General features: G+C 44.2%; 1 protein-coding gene across 3 annotated transcripts in view; it reads left to right on the top strand.

Moving 5' to 3' along the window:
• Window positions 1-25,705, top strand: part of COL8A1 (collagen type VIII alpha 1 chain) — a 145,785-nt gene that overhangs the window by 77,794 nt on the left and 42,286 nt on the right. The window contains exons 1-2 of one of the 3 annotated variants that reach the window (XM_050958175.1): window positions 8,930-9,023; window positions 18,618-18,742. The exons of 1 other annotated variant lie outside the window; for it this stretch is intronic. The gene's annotated coding sequence lies outside the window, so the exon portion shown is untranslated. Of the gene's footprint in view, window positions 1-8,929; window positions 9,024-18,617; window positions 18,743-25,705 lie in introns of those variants that run through there. One more of the 3 variants, XM_050958184.1, reaches the window with a different exon arrangement.

Below are 25,705 nucleotides of genomic sequence, written 5' to 3'. Positions count from 1 at the left end.
CCGAAGCCAGCTGGCAGCTGGAGTGGGAGGACAGGGTCTACTTTAGCCATCTCACAGCCCGTACGGCTGGAGTGGCTACCCTGTTCTCCGCCGACCTTTGGCCCGAAGTGCTGGGGGTCGCTGAGGCTGTGCCAGGCCGCCTGTTGCACCTCCGGGTCCACATGGAGGGGCTCATGGTCAACCTTGTGAACGTCTATGCCCCGACATTGGGCCAGAAGCGGCTGCGATTCTATCAGCAGGCGTCTGCCTTCCTCAGCTCCTTGGATCCTCATGAATGCCTGGTCCTGGGCGGGGACTTTAACACCACCCTCGAGGAGCAGAACCGCTCGGGGACCGAGCAGAGCCCGGCCGCCGTGGACGTCCTCCGGGAGATTGTCAACCATCACTCCCTGGTGGATGTCTGGCGCAACCACCACCCGGAAAATGTCCATGTTTACCTATGTCCGAGTGGAAGCCCATCGGTCGTGCCACTCCCGGTTGGATCGCATCTATTTGTCACACTTCCATCTTTTACGGGCCCAGTCCTCCAGTGTCCAGCCAGCCCCTTTTTCAGATCACCATCTCATCACTGTGACAACCTCTCTCTGTGCGGAGAGGCCGGGGCCGGCCTATTGGCACTTCAACAACAGCTTGCTGGAGGATGCGGGCTTCGTGGCGTCCTTCCGGGAGTTCTGGCTGGCCTGGCGAGGGCAGCGGTGTGCCTTTCCCTCGGCACGGCGCTGGTGGGATGTGGGGAAGGTGCGCGCCCGGCTCTTCTACCGTGACTACACCCGGGGCGACAGCCGACGGAGGGATGCGGCGATAGGGCAGTTGGAACGGGAGGTCTTAGAGCTGGAGAGGCGTCTGGCTGCCAGCCCCGAGGATCCATTCCTTTGCGGAGCATGCCGGGAGAGGCGGGAGGAGCTCCAGGTCCTCGAGGACCATCGGGCTCGGGGCACCTTTGTTCGCTCCTGCATCCGCCTCCTTCGGGAGATGGATCGCGGCTCCCGCTTCTTCTATGCCGTGGAGAAACGGAGGGGGGCCAAGAAGCACGTCACCTGCCTTCTGTCGGAGGATGGCACCCCCCTCACGGATCTGGTGGAGATGTGTGAGAGGGCCCGGACCTTCGACGCGCACCTTTTCTCCCCGGATCCAACCAATCCTGCGGCTCACAGAGTGCTCTGAGAAGGGCTTCCGACGCTCAGCGCGGGCGACCGGGACTGGCTAGAGCTGCCTCTCTCTCTGGCTGAGTTCTCGGAAGCCCTCCGTCGCATGCCCACCAACAAGTCTCCGGGCATGGACAGGCTGACCGTGGAGTTCTACCGCGTGTTCTGGGACGTCCCCGGCCCGAATCTGGCCAGCGTCTGGGTCGAGTCCTTGCAGAGCGGGGTCCTCCCTCTCTCGTGCAGGCGAGCTGTGCTCGCCTTATTGCCGAAGAAGGGGGACCTCCGCAATTTACAGAATTGGCATCCCGTCTCGCTCCTCAGCATGAACTACAAAATCGTCGCCAAGGCCATCTCGCTGCGGCTGGGGGCCGTGCTGGAGGACGTGATCCACTCAGACCAGACCTACACCGTCCCAGGCCGTAGCATCTTTGATAACCTGTATCTGGTCTGGGATCTCTTGGAGCTTGGGTGCAAGGATGGTCTGTCATTCGCCCTCCTGTCTCTGGATTAGGAGAAGGCATTCGACAGGGTGGACCACGGGTATCTCCTGGACACACTGTGAGCATTAGGCTTCGGATCCCAGTTTGTGGGTTTTCTCCAGGTGCTGTACGCTTCCACAGAGTGTCTGGTCAGGCTCAACTGGACCCTGACCGAGCCGGTCAGCTTCGGGCAGGGAGTGCGGCAGGGGTGCCCCCTCTCAGGCCAGCCGTACGCTCTGGCGATTGAGCCTTTCCTCTGTCTCCTCCACAGAAGGTTGACGGGGTTGGTGCTTCGGGAGCCAGAGCTGTGGCTGGTCCTGTCGGCGTATGCTGACGATGTGTTTCTCGTGGTCCAGGACCAGGGCAACCTGGCGTGGGTGGAGGCTTGCCAGGCTGTGTACTCGGTGGCCTCCTCCTCTCGGGTCAACTGGGTCAAGAGCTCTGGCCTGGTGGTCGGGGACAGGTGGCAGGTGAGCTCCCTCCCACCCGCGCTTCAGGCCATCTGGTGGAGTGTGGGTCTGCTGCTCTATCTCGGCATTTACCTTTCCGCCATGCATCCGTCTCCGCCGGAGAACTGGCAAGGTTTGCAGGCAGGGTGACGGAGGGCTCCGGAAATGGACAGGACTCCTCCGGTGCCTTTCCCGTTGGGGGAGGGCACTGGTGCTCAATCAACTAGTCCTGTCCATGCTCTGGTACCAGCTCAACACCCTGGTCCTGGCCCCGGTTTTCCTGGCTGCCCTGGAAGGTGGTTCTGGAGTTCTTTTGGCCAGGACTGCACTAGGTCTCTGCAGGGGTCCTCCACCTGCCCCTGGAGGAGGGAGGGCAGGGCCTGAAGTGCCTGTGCACTCAGGTCCACGTCTTCCGCCTCCAGGCCCTGCAGCAGCTTCTTTATGGTGCGGGTAGTCCGGCGTGGAGAGTACTGGCGCACGCCTTCCTGCGCAGTGTCCAAGGGCTCTGATACGACCGGCAGCTCCTTTAACTTGATCCAAGGGGTCTTCTGTGAGACCCTTTCTGGGCTGCTGGTCTTCTACCAGGACCTCCTTTGGACCTGGAAGCTGTTCTCTGTGACCAGGTCCGTGGTGGCCACCAAGGGGACAGATCTCCTTCTGGAGCCCCTGCTACACAATCCCCAGGTCCGTGTGCAGGTGGCGGAAGTCCCCCGCAGTGCGCCAGAGGCTGGTCTTGGTGGAAGTCACCAGAGTCGGAGACCTCCTGGACTACGACCGGGGAGACTGGCTGGATCCCCTGACGCTCGCTTGGCATATGGGGCTCTCCAGACCTTGTACTCCCTGGCGCATACTACAGGAGGTGAAGGCCACTTTGCCGCCCGCTGCTCTGGCCTAACTCGATCGGGTCCTGCACAAGGGCATGCCCCACCCACCCTCCACCCCAGGCCCTCCGGACCTTTTCATCGGGCCCCTGCCCCATGGACCTGACCGGCCCTCCTGCCCCGTCTCCGCAAGCCGGCTGCATGATCTGCAGCCGGTCCACTTCCAAACCGCACCAAGGAAACATCTCTACACGCTCATGCTCCACACCCTTCACTTCCTCACCTTTGTGTCCCGCCCTGACACAAAGTGGCGAGACCTCCTGCCACCTCTGGAGGGTGAGGAGCCCCGGTGGGCCAGCCTATACTCTACCCTGGTCCCGAGGCCTGCCGGGGATATCAGTTGGTGGCTCCTTCATGGGACTCTGAGCACGGGCGTGTATTTGGCATGGTTTACCCCTGTCCCAGACACCTGCCCCTTCTGCGGCGCGAGGGAGACCCTGGCACACGTTTACTTAGAGTGCGCCAGGTTGCAGCCCCTATACCGGCTCCTCACTAATATACTGTTGCTTTTCTGGCTGCACTTTTCCCCTCAACTCCTTCTCTATGCACTCCCTATCCATGGCCCCACAAAGTCCCGGGACCTCCTGGTCAACCTCCTCCTCGCCCTGGCTAAAATGGCTAGCTACGCAACCAGGGAGAGGAGGCTGGCCAGTGGAGACTCCTGTGACTGTGGGGCTTGTTTCCGGTCCTTAGTCCATTCACGTATCCGGGCAGAGTTCCTCTGGGCAGTGTCCACTGGCTCCCTTGACACCTTCGAGGAGCAGTGGGCGCTGTCCAGGGTTCTCTCCTCGGTATCCCCATCAGGCTCCTTTCTTATGATCTAAAAAGAAAAAAAATAGCATTCATCCTAATGAATGGTATTTGATATCAGTGTCACATTTGCAGTTCCACCCATCTTTCCTCATCAAGCTTTATCTTAAGTTTAAATTAACTATGTCCTTGATATCACTGTTATCAAAGCCAAATAGTTTAACCTCTCAGGCATCCACTTAAGCTTCCAACTATCCCGCTGAGAATTGGAACATCCCTTCAACATTGGCCAGACCTTATACTTTTCCTAATTAACCTTGTACTGTGATTAGATATGGAACCAAAGTCATGAACAAGCTTCAGTGAAAGAGAGGCTATTTGATTGGGGCTGGTCATCTGCAGTGTTTCCAACTACAGACATTAGTTCTTTATATTGTTCTAATTCCCAGTAATCAAGGATTCTGGCAAATTCTCCTGTGTTTTAGGATTTTATACTGCCACTTATCACTGTAATAACTGAGCGCCTTCCATGTAAAATCAATAGCAAGAGTTACGTCTCTAGTGGACTTCATGGATTCTTTTCTCTCTGTTTTTGGGGTCAAAACTCTGTTTGTTTCAGATTTTATTAGTTTCCTCTTTTTTGTAGTTGGTAGGATATTATTGAGTGGAAGCAGGTGTCAATGTCATGATTGTTTCTTATGACAAAAAGGCTTTTTCAAAGATGAAGATTTTGCAGTGTTTCCTAAAGTCAGTCAAACTCTGGATTCAGCAGATCTTTTCCAAAAGTATTTTCCCATTGCTGGATCCCTTCAACGGAGAATTCTCTGTCACCAGCTGTCATGCTCTTTGTCATCGGCTTTGCAATCTGTATTGTCCCCTAAGAGCAGAACTGTCAAGCAGGTTCCTAGACTGAAATTCAGAATTGGATGTACCTGGGGCTTGAGCCATTAACTGCTTTGAAATGTAGGGCAAAGGCCTTAAATTGGCATTGAAAGCTGACTGGAAACCAATGGAAAGACTTGAGCAAGGGCCTGATATGCTCACAGTGGCCCAAGCCAGGGAGAAGGCAGGCAGCCTCATTCTGTACTAGCTGTACCAGCCTATGCATTGTCTTCACATTCAGCTCCAGGTACAGTGACCTACAATAATCCAGTCTGAAAGTGACAAATATATGGATCATAGTAGCTAGGTCTTCATCCGGGAGTAAGGGACAAAGTTTCCTAGGAAGAACTGCTGTTGCAAATAGTTTTTAGCACCTATATAGCATGTGATTTCAAGATTGAAAGAGATGTGGGGGGTAATTCTAGCAGTTACTTCTCTTGTGCACATATAGTTTGAATATTTGATCTATTCAGGGAATCCATCACCTAACTTCAGTTGGCTGCCATGCGTAAGAACAAGTAGCTTCACCTCATCCTTCTAACCAGCTACAGAAGTGGCTGGTGTAAGACTGTACTTTGCAAGTTAAAAATGTCACTAACTATCTAGCATCATTAAATAGCAACCTGTTCTTATTGAATCCTACTTGGTTAAACCGAACTATACTTGAGAGGATTTTTCTCTAATCTGCCTACCAGAACCATTGCCAATATTTTACAGTCTACCTTTTTTATGGAAATCAATCTATATTGTTTTACACTCACTTGGTACAGTCAAAAGCTTGAGGATTACAATGATTAGGAACATTCTTATCATTTGGGATTCTAAAGCTTCCTGTACATAGCAGACTCAGACATTTGCCTGCAAATTATTATTAGCACATCTTTATAGGGTTGTCTCAGGGATCCATCAAGCTCTGGATTCTTGCTGGCTTTTTATGGCATGAATTGCTTCCATAATTGCCTGCTAGTTATGCTCCTGTCCCAACATTCTTTCTATTCCTAAATTGGCTGTGGGAGTACAACTGAGTGAAAGAACTTACTGTATTCTGCAGTATAAAAACTGTCCCTGGCTGCATAAATATTTGAGAAGAAATGCTTCATTTAGAGACATTGCTTAACATTCTCCTTTTGCCAGACCATTTTATTAATTAAAATCGGTCCTTTGGCAATAGTTTTCTCTATTACTAATGCAAGATGGAGCAGACTATCATTTCTAGCCTGTAGTATACTTTATCTTGTGGCTGCTATGTCATCAAAGACATTTTGATGTGTCTTTGTATAGTATTACAGTTCAGTCACCTGTTAAATATTCTAATCTGAGTCTCTAATAAATCACTTTGAGTTGCTGAAATTAGGAAAAGAAATCCCATCTTGGAAGGAACACTTTACTTGTCTGCTGCATGTTCTAATTAGCTAACTACAAAGTCTAAAAATAGACAGTAATTTGGTGCTTGAGACTGTTTGATACATTCCTCAGGGCTCACTATGGCTAGTCTAAAGAACAAGTGTACTTTTGGCACCTTAGAGACTAACAAATTTATTTGAGCATAAGCTTTCATGGGCTACAGCCCACTTCTTCGGATGCAGAGAATGGAACATATAGTGAGGAGATGTGTATACATACAGAGAACATGAAAAGGTGGAAGTTGCCATACCAACTCTACGAGGCTAGCCTGTGGCCACAAGGTGCACTCCAGCTGAAATATGGTTTAAAGTGTGGGTACATTTCATGATCTTTTGAAACATGCAACAGTCCCTCTTCCAGTATTTGCCCTGTTGACCTTGGACCAGGTTTGATGTTCCTACAGAGAGGATGGATAGTCCAGGGGTAGCGCACTAGCCTGGGATGTAGAACACCGAGTTTCAATTCCCTTCTCTACTGCACATGTCCCGTGTGACTCTGAGTAAATTATTTAGTCTCTGTGCTTCAGGTCCCCATCTGAAAAATGGGGATAATAGCACTGCCCTGCTATACTGGGGTGCTGTGAAGATAAATAAATTGAAGATTGTGAGGCTCTCAGATACTATGGTTTCAGAGTAGTAGCCATGTTAGTCTGTATCTGCAAAAAGAGCAAGAGTACTTGTGGCACCTTAGAGGCTAACAAATTTATGCTCAAATAAATTTGTTAATCTCTAAGGTGCCACAAGTACTCCTATCCTTTTTTCAGATACTATGAAGATGGGTACCATATAAGCTCCTTCAGGGACAGGCTGCAGGGGTTTTGCCGCCCCAAGCAGCCAAAAAAAAAAAAAAAAAAAGCCGTGATCGCGATCTGCGGCAATTCAGCGGGAGATCCTTCGCTCCAAGCAGGAGTAAGGGACCCTCCGCCGAATTGCCACCGAATATCTGAAAGTGTCACCCTACTCCGGAGTTGCTGCCCCAAGTACCTGCTTGATAAGCTGGTGCCTGGAGCTGGCCCTGAGCTCCTTAGATAAATTCAATCTCCACAATAGGTAGTACTGAAAAAATTCTCCTAATTGCCTATAATGAGGGAAACGCTTAACATCTTGCCTTAAAAAGAATAGCTAACAAAGTCCTTTGCAGCCCACAGCAGGGTTTTATTCAAAAGGATGGTGTTTTTGAATATGCTGTCAGAACTTGTCACTCTCTAAACCCAAAACATTTTACTGTCTGATGGAAAGGGATAAATATAATGATTTTTAAAATGGAGTGCTGGTAGATAATCTTTGTCTGATGTCCCACTCCAGAGGTGGATAGAATTGGTACATCCTCTTGTGTAAGTAATGATCAACAGTTTTCATTTCATATAAAAGAAAAATGCTCCTGAAAAAAAAAAGTTTTCTGCAATTTAGATTTTGAGATTTTCTTGGTTTTGCTCATTCTCAGCAGTTTGGGTTTAAGGTCCTGACACACAGAATTTAGGCATATGCCTAACTTTAAGCAAATGAGTATTGCTATTGAACTACTCACATATTTAAAATTAGGCATATGTTTAAGTACTTTACTAACTCAGGGCCTTAGAAACTAGAACAGAAAAGAAAGTTAGGCTTTACCTCTTCTATATGCTGTGAGGTGCCACATGCCCAAAATGTTTGTGCTGGCTTTCTCTTTTAGCCAGTGAGTAAAGCTGCATTACTGCCCAATAATTCAGTTATCTGGGTATTGGCAATGGAGAATGTGATTTGTGTTTCCTTCTTTCTTTGTGTCTGCCAGTACTAAAAATTGGAGTAATAACCAGAGATCCTGTCATCGATGTAGTTAACACAATATGGAATCTTTCTGAGAATACCAGGAAAAAATATTAGATAGTATGCAATTTGTATTTATAATCTCTACAATAATTCCTTTGAATAGGCTAGACAGCAGTTAGTACAGTACTTGTACTTATAATTTATCCTTTTAAGACAAATGACAGAGAAGTGTTTGCTCTGAGAGTGGGTAGTTTAAATAAGCAAATAAAGAAAGCAGCAAGAGTTGGATAGTACCAGTCAGAGCTGGCTACAGCTGGGGATAAGGACCTGTACCCGGCAAATATTGGCTACAGCAGATACTTTCAAGTTGTGTGTTCCGATTTTATGAATATATATCAAAAATGTGCATTTCATTACATTTTTCCTTATAAGAGCTGATACAATTCCAGAAGGGATAAAAAATGATGGTTTGTTGAATGTAACAAATAATATGGAAGTGGAAAGGTTTTATTGTTTGTTTTAAAGAGACATACAAAAATAACCCAACAATAATTCCACCATATCATTTACACCTAATCTTTCTTTTTACAGGTACCTTTCACAGAGGTGACCAATACTGGCTAGCACTAGCCAACCCTAGTTAATGTATTAGACAATTTAAAAGTTGGAACTAGGGAAAATTTCCTAAGAAAATCAACAGTCATGCCAGGGCACAGGTTTCATTACAAAACACAAAACTCAGTCCAGGTCCCTTGAGTACAGACACACCACACACACACACACACCCCATGTGCAGGTGTGCCCACACACAGAGATGCAGTGATATATAATTTTAACTTTTGAAGGCCTAGAAGAATCAAGATTCAATACCCTAATTGCTCCTTTTAAGCTTCCTGGCGCCTTGAGTCCTTAACTGCATAGTTCAGTGTGCTCCTCTGAAACTCTAGAGCCATTCACATACAGTTGCAGGGTTGGTGATGTGCCTCTATCCCTGTCTATGTTTGTTTGGCTGACAGCATTGGAATGTCATCGTAGCCACAAGCCATTGTTTCTGAAGATCTCTTGGGAATTCATTAACATCTCCTTGGGTACTGTGACTATGTGTCGCTTCCATGTAAATATCTCATAAGTAGCCAGATTGTGCCACAAGAATAAATTGTTTTACGGAATTTCTATGGAGGCCAACAGCTTAAAGGAAATGCAGCATCTGTGTCTGCATGTCAGCAAGTCACACGCACGTCCCAGCTGCTGATTTCTCCAGTAACCTTATTACAAGGAATTCAAGGTCAGTTTTTTAAAGGTTTTAGGTACCTGAAAATGCAGATTGGCATCTAGTGAGACTTGTGCCCAGGTGCCTAACTCCTATTGATTTTTAGCTCTAAGTTACTAGAACCAAATGAAAGGAAATATATTTTTTTTGCTTATAATTTTAGATCAGGATGAAATACTGTGTTAACTGAGAAAGAAGGGGGAATTACTCAGAGACAGTGAGGCAAATTAACACTGTAGTAAAAGGAACTTCTTGCTTTCATTGGCTTAAGTTAAGATTTTTACAGTTAGATCTCCAAAGCATTGCACAGATTCCTAATGATTTTATCCATGTAATACACTCACTGAAGTCTATAGGAGCTGCATCATTAAAACCATGCATTTAGTTCAGATATTTTAATCTTTAATTCTTCTTGCTGTTTTAGCATAAGTTTTGTTTCCAGTTCATATATTCTTCTGTGTAGTATGAATAATAATCATAAATCTGTCCAGACTGGGGCAAAATGCCACTATTAACAGTTGCTCTTGTCTTCATTTTAGAAAGTGTCAGATTTTTACATAAGATCTGCAAAGGCAGAGTATCCTGTAGTGGTTAGAGCAAGGAACTGGGATTCAGGAGTCATTGGATCAATTCCTTGATTTGCTATTGTGTGATATGGGGCAAGTCACCACCTTTAAACAAAGATAATGTTTACCTACCTCATAAGGGTGTTGTCAGATTAAAATCATTATTATTGGTTTAAAATACCTGATGAGAAACATGGTCTCGCTCTAATTCAACAAGGCACTTATGCCTGTGCATAATTTTAAGTATGTGAGTGGTCCCAAGTCATGGACATAAAAATGATCACTTACATGCTTAAATTCCCTGTGTGCTTAAATACTTTGCTGAATTGCGGCCTTCAAAATATTCTTCTTCTTTCATGTTCATATCTGAAACATCCATTGTTCATCTAGAAAGAAATTCTCACCGCCTTCTTCTAACACTGAACAAAATCTGGGCTCAAACCGCAAAGTGCTGAGCACCTCTTGAGAACTGCAGTTATTCAGGCACTCAGCACGCATCTGGATTGGGCCCCCCTCTATGTAGGCATTGGGTCAAAAAGAAGTATGCTAAATGTCAAGAAAACATAGGTCATGCAGTGGCGATTCACAATACAGGCATTATCATCACTGGATCACATTACATGAAGCGATTAATGCCTTGTTCTAGTTTGATGGACTGTGCTCCTGCATGCCAATTGCTGATGCTACCTGTCCTATTTATCTTCTTTCTTCACTAAATAGAAAGCAAGATACCTTTCCTTATCCAGCCAAACCAAGCCACATATGAAGCATTAGTAAAATACCCTAAGGGGTGATTAACACGATTCTTTTCAAAGAGCAAAATATGTGGAATTCTTTTTGCAGAACAAAAATCTGATAAACTTAACAGGGTAACCATCTGGACATTTGGATTGGAGAGAAACCTGGTTGCATGTCTGGTCCCTCTGAGCCCCCAGAGTGAACAACCACCAAAATCTAACAGCACACACAAAAACTTCCCTCCCTCAAGATTTGAAAGTATCCTGTCCCCTGATTGGTCCTCTGGTCAGGTGACAGCCAGGCTCACTGATCTTGTTAACCCTTTACAGGCAAAAGAGATATGAAATACTTCTGTTCTATTAACTTTTACTTATCTGTTTATGACACGGCCTGTCAGAGAAATCTGCTGGCAGGCGGAGCCAGTTTGTTTACCTGCAGCATCCGCAGGTTCAGCCATCACAGCTCCCCCGGTCGCAGTTCATCATTCCAGGCCAATGAGGGCTGCTGGAGGCAGCGCACGCTGAGGGATGTGCTGGCTGTCGCTTCAGAGACTCAGAATTCTGGGTTTGATTCCTGGTTCTGGAGGGGAGTGGTTAAAGGCACTTCTGACCCTGTCCCAATCCTGACCCTTCCCAACCCCCTCCTGTCCAACCCCTCCCCCTGTCCTCTGGCTTCAATACGTCTCTTCTATCAAGGCCCCCCACCCATTCTCCAGCTCCTATCCCCTGGGTGCCAGCAGGAGATGCATTGAGAGCTCAGGAGAGACAGGTGTTCCTAAGCTTCTGACTGCCAGATGCTGGGAATGGATGATGGGATGGATCATTTGATAATTGCCCTGTTTTGTTCATTCCCTTTGAAGCATCTGGCACAGGCCACTGTCAGAAGACAGGATACTGGGCTAGATGGACCATTGGTCTGATCCAGCATGGCCATTCTTATGTTCTTATGACAGACTCCCTGCTCTCTGTTCCTGTGTCTGGCACCTGGTCGCAGGAATAATTGCATGGAAAGTCTTGCTCAGTCCCTGCCATCCTAGACTGGAATATGCTCAGTACAGATGGAATCTGGATTAGTAGGAGGATTGACAGCAGATTGAGGGAATTGATTATTCCCCTCTATTTGATATTGGTGAGGCCACATGTGGAGTATTGGATCCAGTTTTGGTTTCCCGCCCCCCTAGCCCCACAAAAGGGATGTGGACAAATTAGAGAGAGTCCAGAAGAGGGCAGCAAAAATGATTAGGGCGCTGGGGCACATGACTTATGAAGAGAGGCTGAGGGAACTGGGGTTATTTAGTCTGCAGAAGAGAAGAATGGGAGGGGAGGGATTTGACAGCAGCCTTCAACTACCTGAAGGGGGGTTCCAAAGAGGATGGAGATCGGCTGTTCTCAGTGGTGGCAGATGACAGAACAAGAAGCAATGGTCTCAAGTTGCACTGGGGGAGGTCTAGTCTGGATATTAGGAAACACTGTTTCACTAGGAGGGTGGTGAAGCACTGGAATGGGTTACCTAGGGAGGTGGTGGATTCTCCATCCTTAGAGATTTTTAAGGCCCAGCTTGACAAAGCCTTGGCTGGGATGATTTGGTGGTGTTGGTCCTGCTTTGAGCAGATAGAACTAGATGGCCTCCTGAGGTCTCTTCCAACCCTGATATTCTATTAATCTTATAAGAAGTTAGTTGACAAACTCTAATGAGTCTCTCCTGAGCATGTGCAACCTGTGATTTTCAGAGGCTTATAACTAGAGTTACCAGATAGCAACTGTGAAAAAAACGGGACGGGGGTGGGGGGTAATAGGCGCCTATATAAGAAAAAATCCCCCAAAATGAGACTGTCCCTTTAAAAACAGGACATCTGGTCACCCTACTTATAACTTGGCCAAATTTGGGTGGATTTTCACAGGGATAGAATAAAAGCACATTCTTGACGTTGGGACAGTCCTCCTGCCTCATTTCAAGTTCTTGTTCCAAAGACCGAGGAGCTAGAGATTCTCAACAACAACAAAAAAAATCTCATTCTTGGGAAAGAATGAACCATCTTTGCTGAAACTTTCAAAAAACAACATCAGTCTGAGGCAGACACCTGGCACAGGGTATTTCAGTCAGAAAGAGTAAAGTTTGGCAAAATTATAAGCAATTGAAAACAGGGTCTTATAATGGGAAGTATTAGGCAACCTTAACTATAGCACTTGCTACCAGCTCCAGCTATACTAAAATAGATTAAACAGATAACTCTTATTAGATAGATAATAACTGTAAATGGATAAATATCTTTCAAGTAGACTGGAATAAATTTGAGTTAAAAGGAAGTCAAGTTATTTTCTGATTTAAAATATAAAATTGGAAATTGGTTTTGTTTTTCTGCCCACTCCCAAAAACCTTCATATATCTAGGGATGCTTTAAGATATTGGTTTTCATTTGTATCTCCCCATACACTTTAAAGTCATAAGGGACCATCGTGATCACCTCATCTGACCTCCTGCACATTGCAGGCCACAGATCCTCACCCATCTATCTACTCCTGTAATAGATCCCTAAACTCTGGCCAAGTTTCTGAAGTCCTCAAATGATGATTTAAAAGCTTCAAGGTTTAGAGAATCCACCATTTAATCTATGCAGACTAGCAAGTGACCCATGCCCCACACTGCAGAGGAAGGCAAAAAAAAAACCATGGTCTCTACCAATCTGACCTGAGGGAAACTTCATTCCCAACCCAAATATATCAGTTAGACCCTGAACATGTCAGTAAGACCCACTAGCCAGAGATGTGGGAAAGTATTCACTGTAGTAACTCAGAGCCCTGCTCACCTAGTGTCCCATCTCTGGCTGTTGGAGATATTGGCTGCTAGCAGCAGGGCCGGCTTTATGATTCGCGGGGCCTGATTGGAATACTCGGGGGCAGTCCGGGGCTTCGGTAACACTTCGGCAGAGGGGGTTCCGCTCTGGGTTTTCCACAGCACTGAAGGACCCCTGCCGCCAAAATGCCACCGAAGACCCCTGGAGCGGGGCCCCCTTAGGTGCAGGCACGGGGCCCAAATCCAGGGAATCGGGTGAATTGGCTTAAAGCCAGCCCTGGCTAGCAGTTGCAGATGGGCCACATGCCATTGTAGGCAGTCTCATCAGAACATTCCCTCCATAAATTTATTAAGCTGAGTCTTGAAACCAGTTATGTTTTTTTGCCCTCACTGTTCCCCTTGGAAAGCTATTCCAGATCTTTATTCCTCTGATGATTGGGAACCTTCATCTAATTTCAGATCTAAACTTGCTGAGGGCCAGTTTATATTGATTTGTTCTTGTGCCAACACTGGCCCTTAACTTAAACAATTCTTCTCCCTCCCTGGAGTTTACCCCTCTGCTTTATTTATGTTTGCATAGCTAGTAATGTGTTATAGCTAAAAGGAGATAAAATAAATGTTCTCAGCTTTAGTATATTATTGGTTCTATAGAACCTCCTGGTACTTAGATTTTAAAACAAGTTCATGACTCTGGATGATGTAAAGATGGGCCAGGAACATTAGAGACTTGGAAGAAGGGCTTTCCATTTCCTTTCATGTGGTTTCACAGCAGCCAGTCTTAACATTCTGCTGGAATTGGGTTAAAAATGAACCATCTGTGGGAAACAAAGTCTTATTTGTTTGCTTTCTTAATTCACCAAATATTTACTTATTGTAATCAGAGCCAGTAGGAAATTTTTCAACTTTTTTTTTTAAACCAAAAAATCCTCTGCTGATTCATCAAAACCAAAACTGCTAATGAAACAGGGTCAGTTTGATGACTCTTCTGCATCAAAATAATATTGAGGACAAGTTTTGAAATTATCAAAATGTTCTGCTTTGAAATTTTTCAGATGAAAAATTTCCTGTTTCTAATGTCAAGAAGATTTTTTGTTTTGAAATTTTAGTAAATTTAGACTAAAAATAGTTACAAAAAAGATCAAAATTGAAATTAAACATTTCAAGATTAACAAAATGAAATGTTTTGACTGACCCAAACCAAAACAAACATACATTTTTGGATTTTCAGTTGCCAAAAATTTCAGACTTAACTTTTCATCCTGATTTGGGAGAGAAATTTTTCAAAATCTCAAACACTTTTGTGGGATGGAAAAATCAGTTTCTTGCTCAACTCTAACTGGAATATGGAAACTGAGCTACTAAAGAAAAGATTCAGAGGAGTAGCCGTGTCAGTCTGGATCTGTAAAAAGTGACAGAGTCCTGTGGCACCTTATAGACTAACAGAAGTATTGGAGCATAAGCTTTCGTGGGTGAATACCCACTTCATCAGACGCATGTGGTGGAAATTTCCAGTCAGGTATAAATATGCAGGCAAGAATCAGTCTAGAGACAACGAGGTTAGTTCAATCAGGGAGGATGAGGCCCTCTTCTAGCAGTTGAGGTGTGAACACCAAGGGAGGAGAAACTGCTTTTGTAGTTAGCTAGCCATTCACAGTCTTTGTTTAATCCTGAGCTGATGATGTCAAATTTGCAAATGACCTGAAGCTCAGCAGTTTCTCTTTGGAGTCTTGTAGAAGTCTGCTGTTGGGAGAGGGGGTTCACCCCTCTCTGGGGTGGCTGGGAGCCAGGCCGCCTCACTACCTGGGGTGACAACAACAGTTCAGGACTCAGGCCCTCAGACCAGGGCTGAGCAAGTAGTTCAGTTTATCAAGCACAGGCCCTGGATCAGGGCGGGGCAACAAACAGTGGTGCAGGGCACAGGCCCTCAGGCAAGGGCTGAGCAAGCAGTTCAGTTTATACAAGGTAAGAGGCCCAGGCTTCTGGGCCTGAGCGTTGGGGCAAGGGGGAGTGTCATGGTATAATTCCTCACTCTGAACCTTAGCGTACAAAAGTTGGGGTACCAGCATGAATTCCTCTAAGCTCAATTACCAGCTTAGTACTTGTGGTGCTTCCATCAACCAGGAATTCCAGTGCCTGGTACACTCTGGTCCCCACAAAACCTTGCCCAGGGACCCCCAAGACCCAGACCCTCTGGATCTTAACACAAGGCAAGTAAACCCTTTCCCTCACCGTTGCCTCTCCCAGGCTTCCCCTCCCTGGGTTACCCTGGAAGATCACTGTGATTCAAACTCCTTGAATCTTGAAACAGAGAGGAAAATGCACCTTCCCCCCCTCCTTCTCTCTTCCCCTCCCAGATTCTTCCTGAGAGAGACAGTGATCCTGACACAGAGAGAAATTAGCCTCTCTCTCCCCCCTCCCTCCTTTCTCCCCACCAATTCCCTGGTGAATCCAGACCCAGTCCCCTGGGGTCTCACCAGAATAAAAAAAATCAGGTTCTTAAACAAGAAAAGCTTTTAATTAAAGAAAGAAAAAACAATAAAAATTATCTTTGTAAATTTAAGATGGAATATGTACAGGGTCTTTCAGCTATAGACACTGGGAACACCCTCCCAGCCTAAATATACAAGTACAAATTAAAATCCTTTTAGCAAAATATAAATTTGAACTCCTTCCAGCCAAATACACATTTGCAAATAAAGAAAACAAACATAAGCCTAATTCGCTTTATCTACCTAGTACTCACTATTCTGAACTTATAAGAGCCTGTATCTGAGAGATTGGAGAGAAACCTGGTTGCACGTCTGGTCCCTCTGAGCCCCCAGAGTGAACAACAACCAAAAACTAACAGCACACACACAAACTTCCCTCCCTCAAGATTTGAAAGTATCCTGTCCCCTGATTGGTCCTCTGGTCAGGTGACAGGCTGGCTCACTGATCTTGTTAACCCTTTACAGGCAAAAGAGAGATGAAGTACTTCTGTTCTATTAACTCTTACTTATCTGTTTATGACAGGTAGACTGCCACCCGTGAGTGGGGTGGCAGGCGGGACGCAGGCCCGCCCACTCCTCCGCGTCCCAGCCTGGGGCCCTAAACAGCGGCAGGCAACCTGCTGCTGTGTCAGTGGGGATCCTGGCCGCAACACACTGACATTGGCTCTGGTTCTGCTGCGGCCAGACTAGGGTCGGCTGCCTCCGGGCTACTTCCAGACTCCCCCTCAGGGCTTACCTGGATCCTGGGGTCGTCCTCCGCAGGGTCCAGGTGCATGGGTTCGTCCTAGTCGGGGCTGGAGGGTAGGTCTGGCAGCTCCTCTGGATAACGAGCACGGGGACGTTCAGGCTACCCTGGGTGGCAGGAGTCTCCCAGTCCTGAGCTCCCGGAGGGAAGTCCGCTCGCTCTGGCCGCTGGGGCCTCACTGAGCTCAGAGGCCCCGCCTTTATATTTCCGGGTTGGCGCTTGACCCTTTGCGGGGCAGGCTCAGAGCTCTGTAGCTCCGCCCAGTACGGCCTCCGACGGGGCTCTTCGTCCTCTGGGGTGGCTGGGAGCCAAGCCGCCTCATTACAAGTCTGGTTCTGAAGTTTTTTTGCTGCAGGATGGCTACCTTTAAATCTGCTATTGTGTGTTGGGAGGGAGATTGAAGTGTTCTCCTACAGGTTTTTGTAGATTGCCATTCCTAATATCTGATTTGTGTCCATTTATCCTTTTACGTAGGGATTGTCCAGTTTGGCCAATGTACATAGCAGAGGGGCATTGATGGCACATGATGGCGTATATTACATTGGTGGATGTGCAAGTGAATGAACTGGTGATGTTGTGGCTGATCTGGTTTGGTCCTGTGATGGTGTCGCTGGTGTAAATATGTGGGCAGAGTGTTCACACCTCAACTGCTAGGAGAGGACCTCATCCTCCCTGATTGAACTAATCTCATTATCTCTAGACTGATTCTTGCCTCCATATTTATACCTGCCTCTGGAAATTTCCTTCACATGCGTCTGACGAAGTGGGTATTCATCCAAGAAAGCTTATGCTACAATACTTCTGTTAGTCTATAAGGTGCCATCGAACTCTTGTCGCTTTAAAGAAAAGATTATTAATTATCATTACTGTAATCTTTTTAAGAGCTCAGTCCTGCAAGGTGCTGAACTCTGGTCTTGATCTAGCAAAGCACTTATGTATCTGCTTAACTGTAAGACTGTGGGCAGTTTCACTGAAATTAATGCTCAGTAATTTGTAGGATTGAGCCTGAATCCACAGGTTGAGTCAAAGTTCATTGAAGTTGATGGATTCTCTTAATTGACTTCAGTGGATTTTGTGTCAAACCCCTGATACATATCACTCAACAGTATTTACATCTAAGCTTTCAGGTAACTCAGCTTTTGTGAGAAATTCACAAAATCTAATTCAAGAGCTATTGGGGTTCTCAAACTGGTGGTCGGGACCCCTCAGGGGGTCACAAAGTTATTACCTGGGGGGTTCAGCATCCATCCCAAACCCTACTTTGCCGCTAGCATTTATAATGGTGTTAAATATACAAAAAAGTGTTTTTAATTTATAAAGGGGGGGACACACTCAGAGGCTTGCTATGTGAAAGGGGTCACCAGTACAGAAGTTTGAGAACCACTGAATAGTGTTCTGCCACTGTTAATGGGACTTTCAGAGGCAATGACATTATTAAAAAATGACGATGACCTACTGTCATTAATTTTTGTCTTAAAACTAATGACAGTAAGCCATTACCTTAAAACAGGCTTAAATTCTTTTGCATTCTGCAAAAGAAGCAATGCATGCTCTGTTTTATTAAAGGAGAGCTCAGTGGTTAAATATTAGCATTCTCTTGTTGTCTGAATGTCCAGCATCCTCATACTTAGAGTTCAGTCCAGCGAGGTGCTAAGCATATCACACGGAGTTCAAAGCCTCTGAAAAAACAGTGTCTTTTCAGAGCACAGTGCACACACAAGACTCATGTGCTTTTATTGAGGTAATGTTTAATGGAATACTGCCATCTGTCTCTGTAGTGGCACCTGGATAATTTAATATCTAATGATAAAAAAATGCTTCTGCACAGCCATGACACAATGCTTAGGAAACAATAGTCAAGTAGTTTTCCTGAAAATCAAAATCCATGTGTTGAGTTATAGCCAATTAGGTTGCCTGATAACAATGGTCAAGATTTTTACACGACTGCCTACTACTAGTAGACTCTTTAGTCTATAATTAGGCACCTAAAATCAGTAGCCTGATTGCAAAAGTGTGGAGCACCTACAACTGCAGCTAAAGTCAATGGGAGCTACTGGGTGTGGAGCACTTTTGAAAAATCAGGCTACTGATTTGGGTGCCTAAATATGGCATTAAGAGGCTAATTTTAGCCACTTGGATTTGAAAATCTTGGTCAATATTTCTTGATGTCTGTGCAAAAAGGATAATACTTTATGTTATTTGTTACTGGGAGTGCCAATATCTTTATTATGGTCTAAATTCTAACCTGGTGTTTTAAAATACAACTAACTTTTTATAGGTGCTGATTTGGAATCAACAAAATATCTTACTTCACTGACCTAAAGCAGACACGGAATCCAGGCCTCTTAAGGGGAACCACAAGTGACTTTGATCCACTGTACTTCCCCTTCCCAAAATCTAAATGTAAGTATACCCAGTTTTGAAACTCCAGATGGCATATCCACAATGACTAAGCCAGAACACAATTGGTTAAAGACTCAAGCAATCTTAAAATAATCACTTGGATCTTCCATGGGACTTGCTAAATTACTCAAGTGTTTGCCATGTGCTGTTTGAATTTCAAGTAGAAATTCCTCCACTACAAAACTTCTTTGCAGTCAATCTCAGTATGTTTTTTTTTTTTCTTCCAGAGAATTAAAGAAAATACCCCATTGGGGAAATCTCCTAAATTCAAAGTGAGAAAAAAAATATAATTTGTAGCTTGTCATGTAATTGTTAGACTTCTTGTAACATTTTGCATTTTCTCTTGCTTGTTTAAAGAATTCTGTTAATATTTTCTAGGGCTAGAGAGGGATCAGTTATGGGCTTCATTGGGAAAGGATTTTTTTCCATTGAGGGAGATGCACAGTAATTTTCTCTTGGGCTGACTGAGGGCTATTTAGTATCTAGTGAATCATGATTATTATATACTTGTGATATCCATAGTGTGTGTGTGTCTCTGTGTATAAAAATCACAGAGCAGTGTCACTCTGTTTAATATCTCTGAGTAATAGCAAGTAGATGGTACACATGATTTTGAGCTTTAATGGAAAAGTTTCTTACAAGTAGACATTAGCTCATAGTATCCAGAGTCAGGACTATTATGTATTCTCAAATGTGACTTTTGGAACTAAAAATCATTGTTGTCTAATAAGATACATTATTATTTAATTTAATTTTAAAAAAATCCATTTGTTGAGAATGAATCATGCAAATTCCTCAGATGTTTGAGTGTCCATATAAAAGAGGAAAAAGCACATTTAATTGTTTTGATCTTCTATAGAAAAAAGTCCAATAGAACTTATTTGGGATGAAACCAACCGCTTACAATAAAAATAACTCTAAAACCCTATAGAGCTGTATCCTCAGCCTTGGTTACACACACCTCTTTTTTGCACCTGTTCCACCTCGTCAGACAGAGTGTTGTGCAATACTCAGTCAATGGAGCTGTCCCCGCTGACCGTCCCACTCAGTGTAACTTAGTGGCCCAATGTCCTACCTGGCCCAAAAAGAGGGGGAGCAGAAACATGGCTCTTTCTCACAGCTTTGTAGGCTTGGTGCAACTGAAGTATCCAACCCCTAAAATTTAATAGAGAAAGAGACCCTTTCTACAGAAGGTTTGAAACCTCCTATTGAATTTATTAGAGCTTTCAAACCCTGATCCAAAACACAGTTGGTCAAAGCCAATGAAAAGATCCACCAACAGGAATTGGATTGGGCTCTTATTACCTAGCTATACATTTCTACAGAAGTTGGTTAAAACATTATAAAGAATGGTTATTTTCTAGCCAATCTCACAGGAGTTTTCCATAGGGATGCTACCATGTTATTCTTAAAACTGTACATATGGTTATATAGGAATTACTGAATATTTTATCAGACAGCTAAAAAGAATAATTAGCACATACTTCTTTGCAAAGATGAGTAAGCATCATTATCCCCATTTTACAGAAAGGGAGACTGAAGCATAGAGAGTTTAAGTGATTTGTTCAATGTCTCAATAAGTCAATGGCAGAGTTGGGAACAGAACTCAGCTATTGTGACTCCAGTCTAATGCTTTATCTACAGCACTGTGTTAAGAAGATCAAAATCAATGCCTTTTCTTTTCAGAAACACATACATAAACTAGAATAGCATTGTACATTTTCAAAATTTTAGTGAAAAATTAGGAAAACTGCCATTTCCTCCCTTTTTCTGACCTGTTCCAGTGTACAGAAATACACCTGAGCTTAAAGTTCAGATCTTGATAGAAACCTGGTCAAAATTCAAGATTTTTAGATATAGATCCTGAAATAAAGCCCTAGCCCTATCTTCATAGGCAGTCCTGAACATTTTCAAACTTGGGTATCTGAAAGGCATTTGGATCCAATAAAATTTCTGAGCTCCAACCAAAACCAACATTTTATTCATTTCAACTGAAGTGGGGGGCTCAGCAAATGGGTTTCCTGTAACTAAATATCCCCACAAACAGTTCTGCTGGGTTTCCTTCATAAAATATAACATACCTATCTTCCTTAATCGCATGCACTTATTTTAGTATGTCATTTTAAATACAAAACAGGTAAGGATTCTCAGAAAAAACCCTTGGGGATATGAAAATATTGTTTGATGCCAGTTTTAAATGCTTGACATAATAGTTTTACATATAAAAATATCAATAATCTGAAAAATTTCTAGACTAGGAGATTTAGGGTTTTTTAAGCAATAAAATATTTTAAAATGCAATTGTGTGTGCATCTCACTTGTTTCAAATAGCCTTGGCTTTCTATGCTTTATTCTAATATGGTGTTAGCCCCACTCAGCTGTCAGTAAGTGGATGGATGCAGTATTTTAACAACTTTTTTAAATTAAAATATTTGAAAATGGCCATTGAAATGAGGGGAGAGCAATTAGAAAAATGGCCAGGGTGAATAGTTTAGCTTCACAAACATTCGCTAATTTAATCCACAAAGCAGAGGGAAAATATATTGGGTCAAATGCAGATATGCTGTGGATGATGGGGAAAAGTAGCTGTAAGTGGCTGGGGGTCTTAAGCTGGTTTAATTTACATACCCAGAATGAGAAGTTTAAGTGGAGAATAGGGCAATTGCAATTTATGAATCCTTATGGCCTCCCGTAGGTTTCTTTTTCTAAAGAACTCCCCGCTGTGGCCCTTAGCATGCAAGTTTCACCAATTCAGTCACATTTGTTATACTCATCACCTTATCTCCATTCAAATCCACTTTCTTTGCCAACACTCTCATGAAGTTTAGTTTGCCCTGTCTTCTCTGTCTTTCTCCTTCGGGCTCTGGTCCTGTATTGAGATCCACTAGTGCTGCATGACACCTTTGAAAGAGACAGATTCCTAAATCACTTAAGTACTGAACAATTTTTCCCAGGTGTCCAACTCTCATTGACTTTATATAGGAGTTGGAAACCTAACTCCCTTAGTCCCTCTTGAAAATCCCAGCCTTACACTCCTCTCACTGGCACTGGTTGGGAGGAAATTAAAGGAGAATTAGAAAAATAAAAAAGTTGGGTAGGAAGGGGGAATAAATGGTCTCTTTCCCCCCTCAATTAAAGCAGTTCTGTGAAATAGTTTAGACATACAGTTCCCTTTTCTCATTGGTGAATGTGTTTCCTTCATCAGCCAATGCAGAGGTTATTGTGAATAAATCACAAATGTGTTTTTTTTCTTGGTCACTCAAACATATTTAAAACGGATGCAAATAGAAAAGGCACAAAACAGACTCACCCCGTGGCAGCCATCACATCAGATTGCTACCACTTGGTGAGGATACAAAGGCACCTCATGAGTGTGTAGTAGATGGGATTCAAATCACAGGGACAAATCCTCTTCTTCACCCTCTGCAGAAACAAAACACCCTGACAGTGGAGCAGTGCAGTTATACTGCCAAGGGAGGGAGGCAGGGGGTTGGCGGGGATTTGGGGAGGCTCCAATTCTGCCTGCTGCTCTCACAAAGATGTGGGTCATGGGAAGGGAATTAAGGTCTGGAGGGACCCACTGCTCCAAGAATCCTCTACTTCTCCCCACATTGAGACAGGTGCAGAGGCTTTTTCAGTCAATACAATGGAATAGTGGCCCTGGAGTGACTCTGTTTTTCCTCAGTGCCCTGATAGGAGGCCACCAGTACCCCCAGCTAAATTACTTAGGCAGAAGAGAGGATTTTAGCCACATACACACCCTCCTCACCCTCACTCACTTGCTCATTTTCACCAGGCTGTCTCAGGGAGCTAAGGTGTGGGAGGGCGTGTGGGCGTGGCCAGGTGGCTTTGCACCTTGCCCCATCCGCAGGCACCACGCCGGCAGCTCAAATTGGCCAATGGAAGCTACGGGGATGGTGCTTGGGGTGGGGGCAGCATGCAGAGCCCCCTGGCTGTCCCTATGCATAGGAGCCAGAGGTAGGGGGGACATGGTGGCTGCTTCCCAGGAGCCACGTGGCACAGAAACTAGGAGGGAGCCTGCCAGTCCCACTGTGTAGCGGTGCCAACCCGACAGTCAATGATCCAGTCGGGAGTGCTGATTGGTGCCACCAGGATCCCATTTCAACTGGGTGTTTCGGTTGAAAACTGAACACCTGGTCACCCTAGCTTCTGGGTGCTTTGAAGTGTATGGTTTGTTAACAGGTCATTCAGTAACAGCAGTGCATAGAGAAAACAGAGGTGCAATTAGGAGTTTGTACTGCATATGCTTTTTCCACAACTACTATGACCAAGGAAGGATAGCACTTTAAGTGCAACTTCTTCTCCCCAAAGCCCATAATTCACTTAAATGTATTCAATCAATTATTCCTTATGAAAAAGCTTTCGGTGAGATCATAGTGTATCTATTACAGATAAATATATTTGCTTGCAGCTCAGTCTCCTAGGAAATCTTATCTTTCTGTTCCTGTTTTCCAGAGGGTAAGCTTTCAGAGGCAGAAACTGTCTTAATACCTGTGTCTTATACAGTGCTGAGAATATTGTCAGTGCTTGCCAACTCACTAAAATTACAGAAGCACTTAAACAAGAGATACGCAACTCATACTGATATCGATATTAGTATTTGAACCTATTAGGATATTAAATTGACATGCAGCCACAATATTTCTTACACAGCTAAACTTTCTGAACACTAAAAACTTACAAATACAACACAGCTGCTTTGAAAACTCTAAAATGACAAACATACAGATGTTTAAATGTATCCTTTAAACAAGAGGAAACAAAACCCTGCAATATTCTGCACTAACAATCACAGTTCATAGTAGCGTTACCACTACATCAAATCCTGCTTTCTTTACTTAGCTGAAACTCCCATTGACTTCAATAGGTTCTCCTCAGCATCCTTTTCAGTGATTTAACATGAGAGAATGAATGCTGGATAGAGATGCTGAGATCAATTAAGTTTTAACTGAGAAATAACTGTAGGATTTTACCACGTTTTGGACAATTCCATTAGGATACTGCCATATATGATACATAAGAGGTACCGCTGGTATAACTCATGCCACTTTGTCTGCGTGACAGCTATTTTTGAAAAAGCTCAATGTGAAGGTTACAATTTTGAGCCTGCAAAAGCTGGAATAGATTTTGGAATTTACTCAGACAAGTTCTCCCACCCTTCATTGTGTTTGGGAAGCTGTCACTAATAAGTAATGATCTAGAAAGGGAAAGAAGAGTGACCCTCTTGCAGCCTGTATAATGAAGCCTAAATATACCTTGAGTTTAGTGAGCAAACTTCACAGTTTGCAGTGAAAGGTCACCAGGAATTCAGGCATTCCTCGTGTTGAGTCTTTGTTCTCTATACTAATTAAGAATGTAAGGAAGCTACATAGACAGAGTTTCCTAAACACTAAACTTGGCATCTCTACTCAGTCTAAAAGAACATGAGAAAAATCTGAGTTTGGCATGCAAAACTTCCTTGAGGATACTCCACTATTAAATGCCATATGAAAAATACTGAGGAAATTGAGGCTAGGATAAAGCAAGAAGTTTTCCTTTATACAAATGGGGCTTGCCCTATTTCAGTTAATGCAAGCTGCCTGCACTTTTACTGTTGTAAACACATTACCGCGCTTACAGCAGGTGTGAGGAAGATACCAAAATGTTCACTGTCCACAGGTAATATTTCTCTTGCCCTCTCTAATGACTAGACCTGCTAAAATGTCAAATACTTGTATATGATATTCCTGCCACACACTGTTTGAACTGAAGTGAGGAGATTTTCTTGTCTCCTGTGGGGTGCATTCTCCTCGCTGCAGGTTATTTCACCGTCTCCTCTAGGAGTGGTTTAGCTCTGCCTCATAGAGTACTGACAGTGAGCTATTTTTTGCTTTTGGAATCTACTGGATTGTCACCAAATGGAATGAGGGATGTCTCTTCAGAACTTCCTAGAACAGTCTTTGTCCTCTTATGAATTATGAAATACTATGCTGCTGGATACATTATTTCAGGACCACTGGAGCAGTAGTCCCAGAGACAACAATAAGATACCTCCAAGTTAAGCCATGTCTGAGGATGGGCTTGCCCTGGAACCGAGTTGTGACACTCAGATGCCTCCAAGGTTTTTACTAGGACAAATAATAAAGATAAGAGATGGTAGGTGCCTGGTGTAAGCTGAATCTTTGTGAGGGGGTCACTTCATCTTATAAAGGGCCTTTCCCTTCATGTTTCTGTTCTCACATATTTTCATACACATCATAACTTTTATCTATCTAAAAATGAACATACAGTTGTAGCATGATGTAGACTATCAACATTACACTTAAGGCCAGATTTTCAAATTTATTCAAGTGCCTAAAGATGTAGACAGGTGCCTAGCTTGCTTAGGCACATATAAAAATCCCAGGAGGCACCTAACTCCCAGTGGTGCTTTTGAAAATCCCAGTAGGCATCTATCTGCAGCTTTAGGTATCTGCATTCCTTGAAAATCTGGTCCTTAGTGCTCAGTTAGAGAGAGAGGCTGTGTATTTGTGAGCTACTGCTCTAATGTGAGGGAAATTGAAACAGAGGGAAAATTGAGTATGTTTAAAGAGGTTTTCATGAGGAAAAACTAAATCTCTCTCATTTTCTGACTTGGTTACTCTTCATCTGTAGCACATGCCCTTGTTGTAATTTGGTTCTAGGTGAATACAGACCAGTGAGAAGATATATTTATTCATTGCTGTAGAAGCTATTTTTCAGTTACATGTCATGGTTTCAAGATGCCCTGGTTCCCTTTATTCCACCAATGGTTACTAACTCCCAACCCTCACTGGAGAGATTTCCGCAACAGCCTCAGTCCAGAGTATCAGGTATTAATTAGAGAGACAGACAGACAGACATTTGGGTCTGTATCATGATTAAGTTGGGCTCAGGTCTGTGTTTAAATTGTTCTAGGCAGCATGGTTACTGCCCAGATATGGT

The sequence above is a fragment of the Gopherus flavomarginatus genome, chromosome 1 (assembly GCF_025201925.1).
Source record: "Gopherus flavomarginatus isolate rGopFla2 chromosome 1, rGopFla2.mat.asm, whole genome shotgun sequence".
Classification (NCBI taxonomy): Eukaryota; Metazoa; Chordata; order Testudines; family Testudinidae; genus Gopherus; species Gopherus flavomarginatus.
The sequence above is the reverse complement of the archived record's forward strand: the minus strand, read 5'-3'. Positions and strand labels throughout refer to the sequence as shown.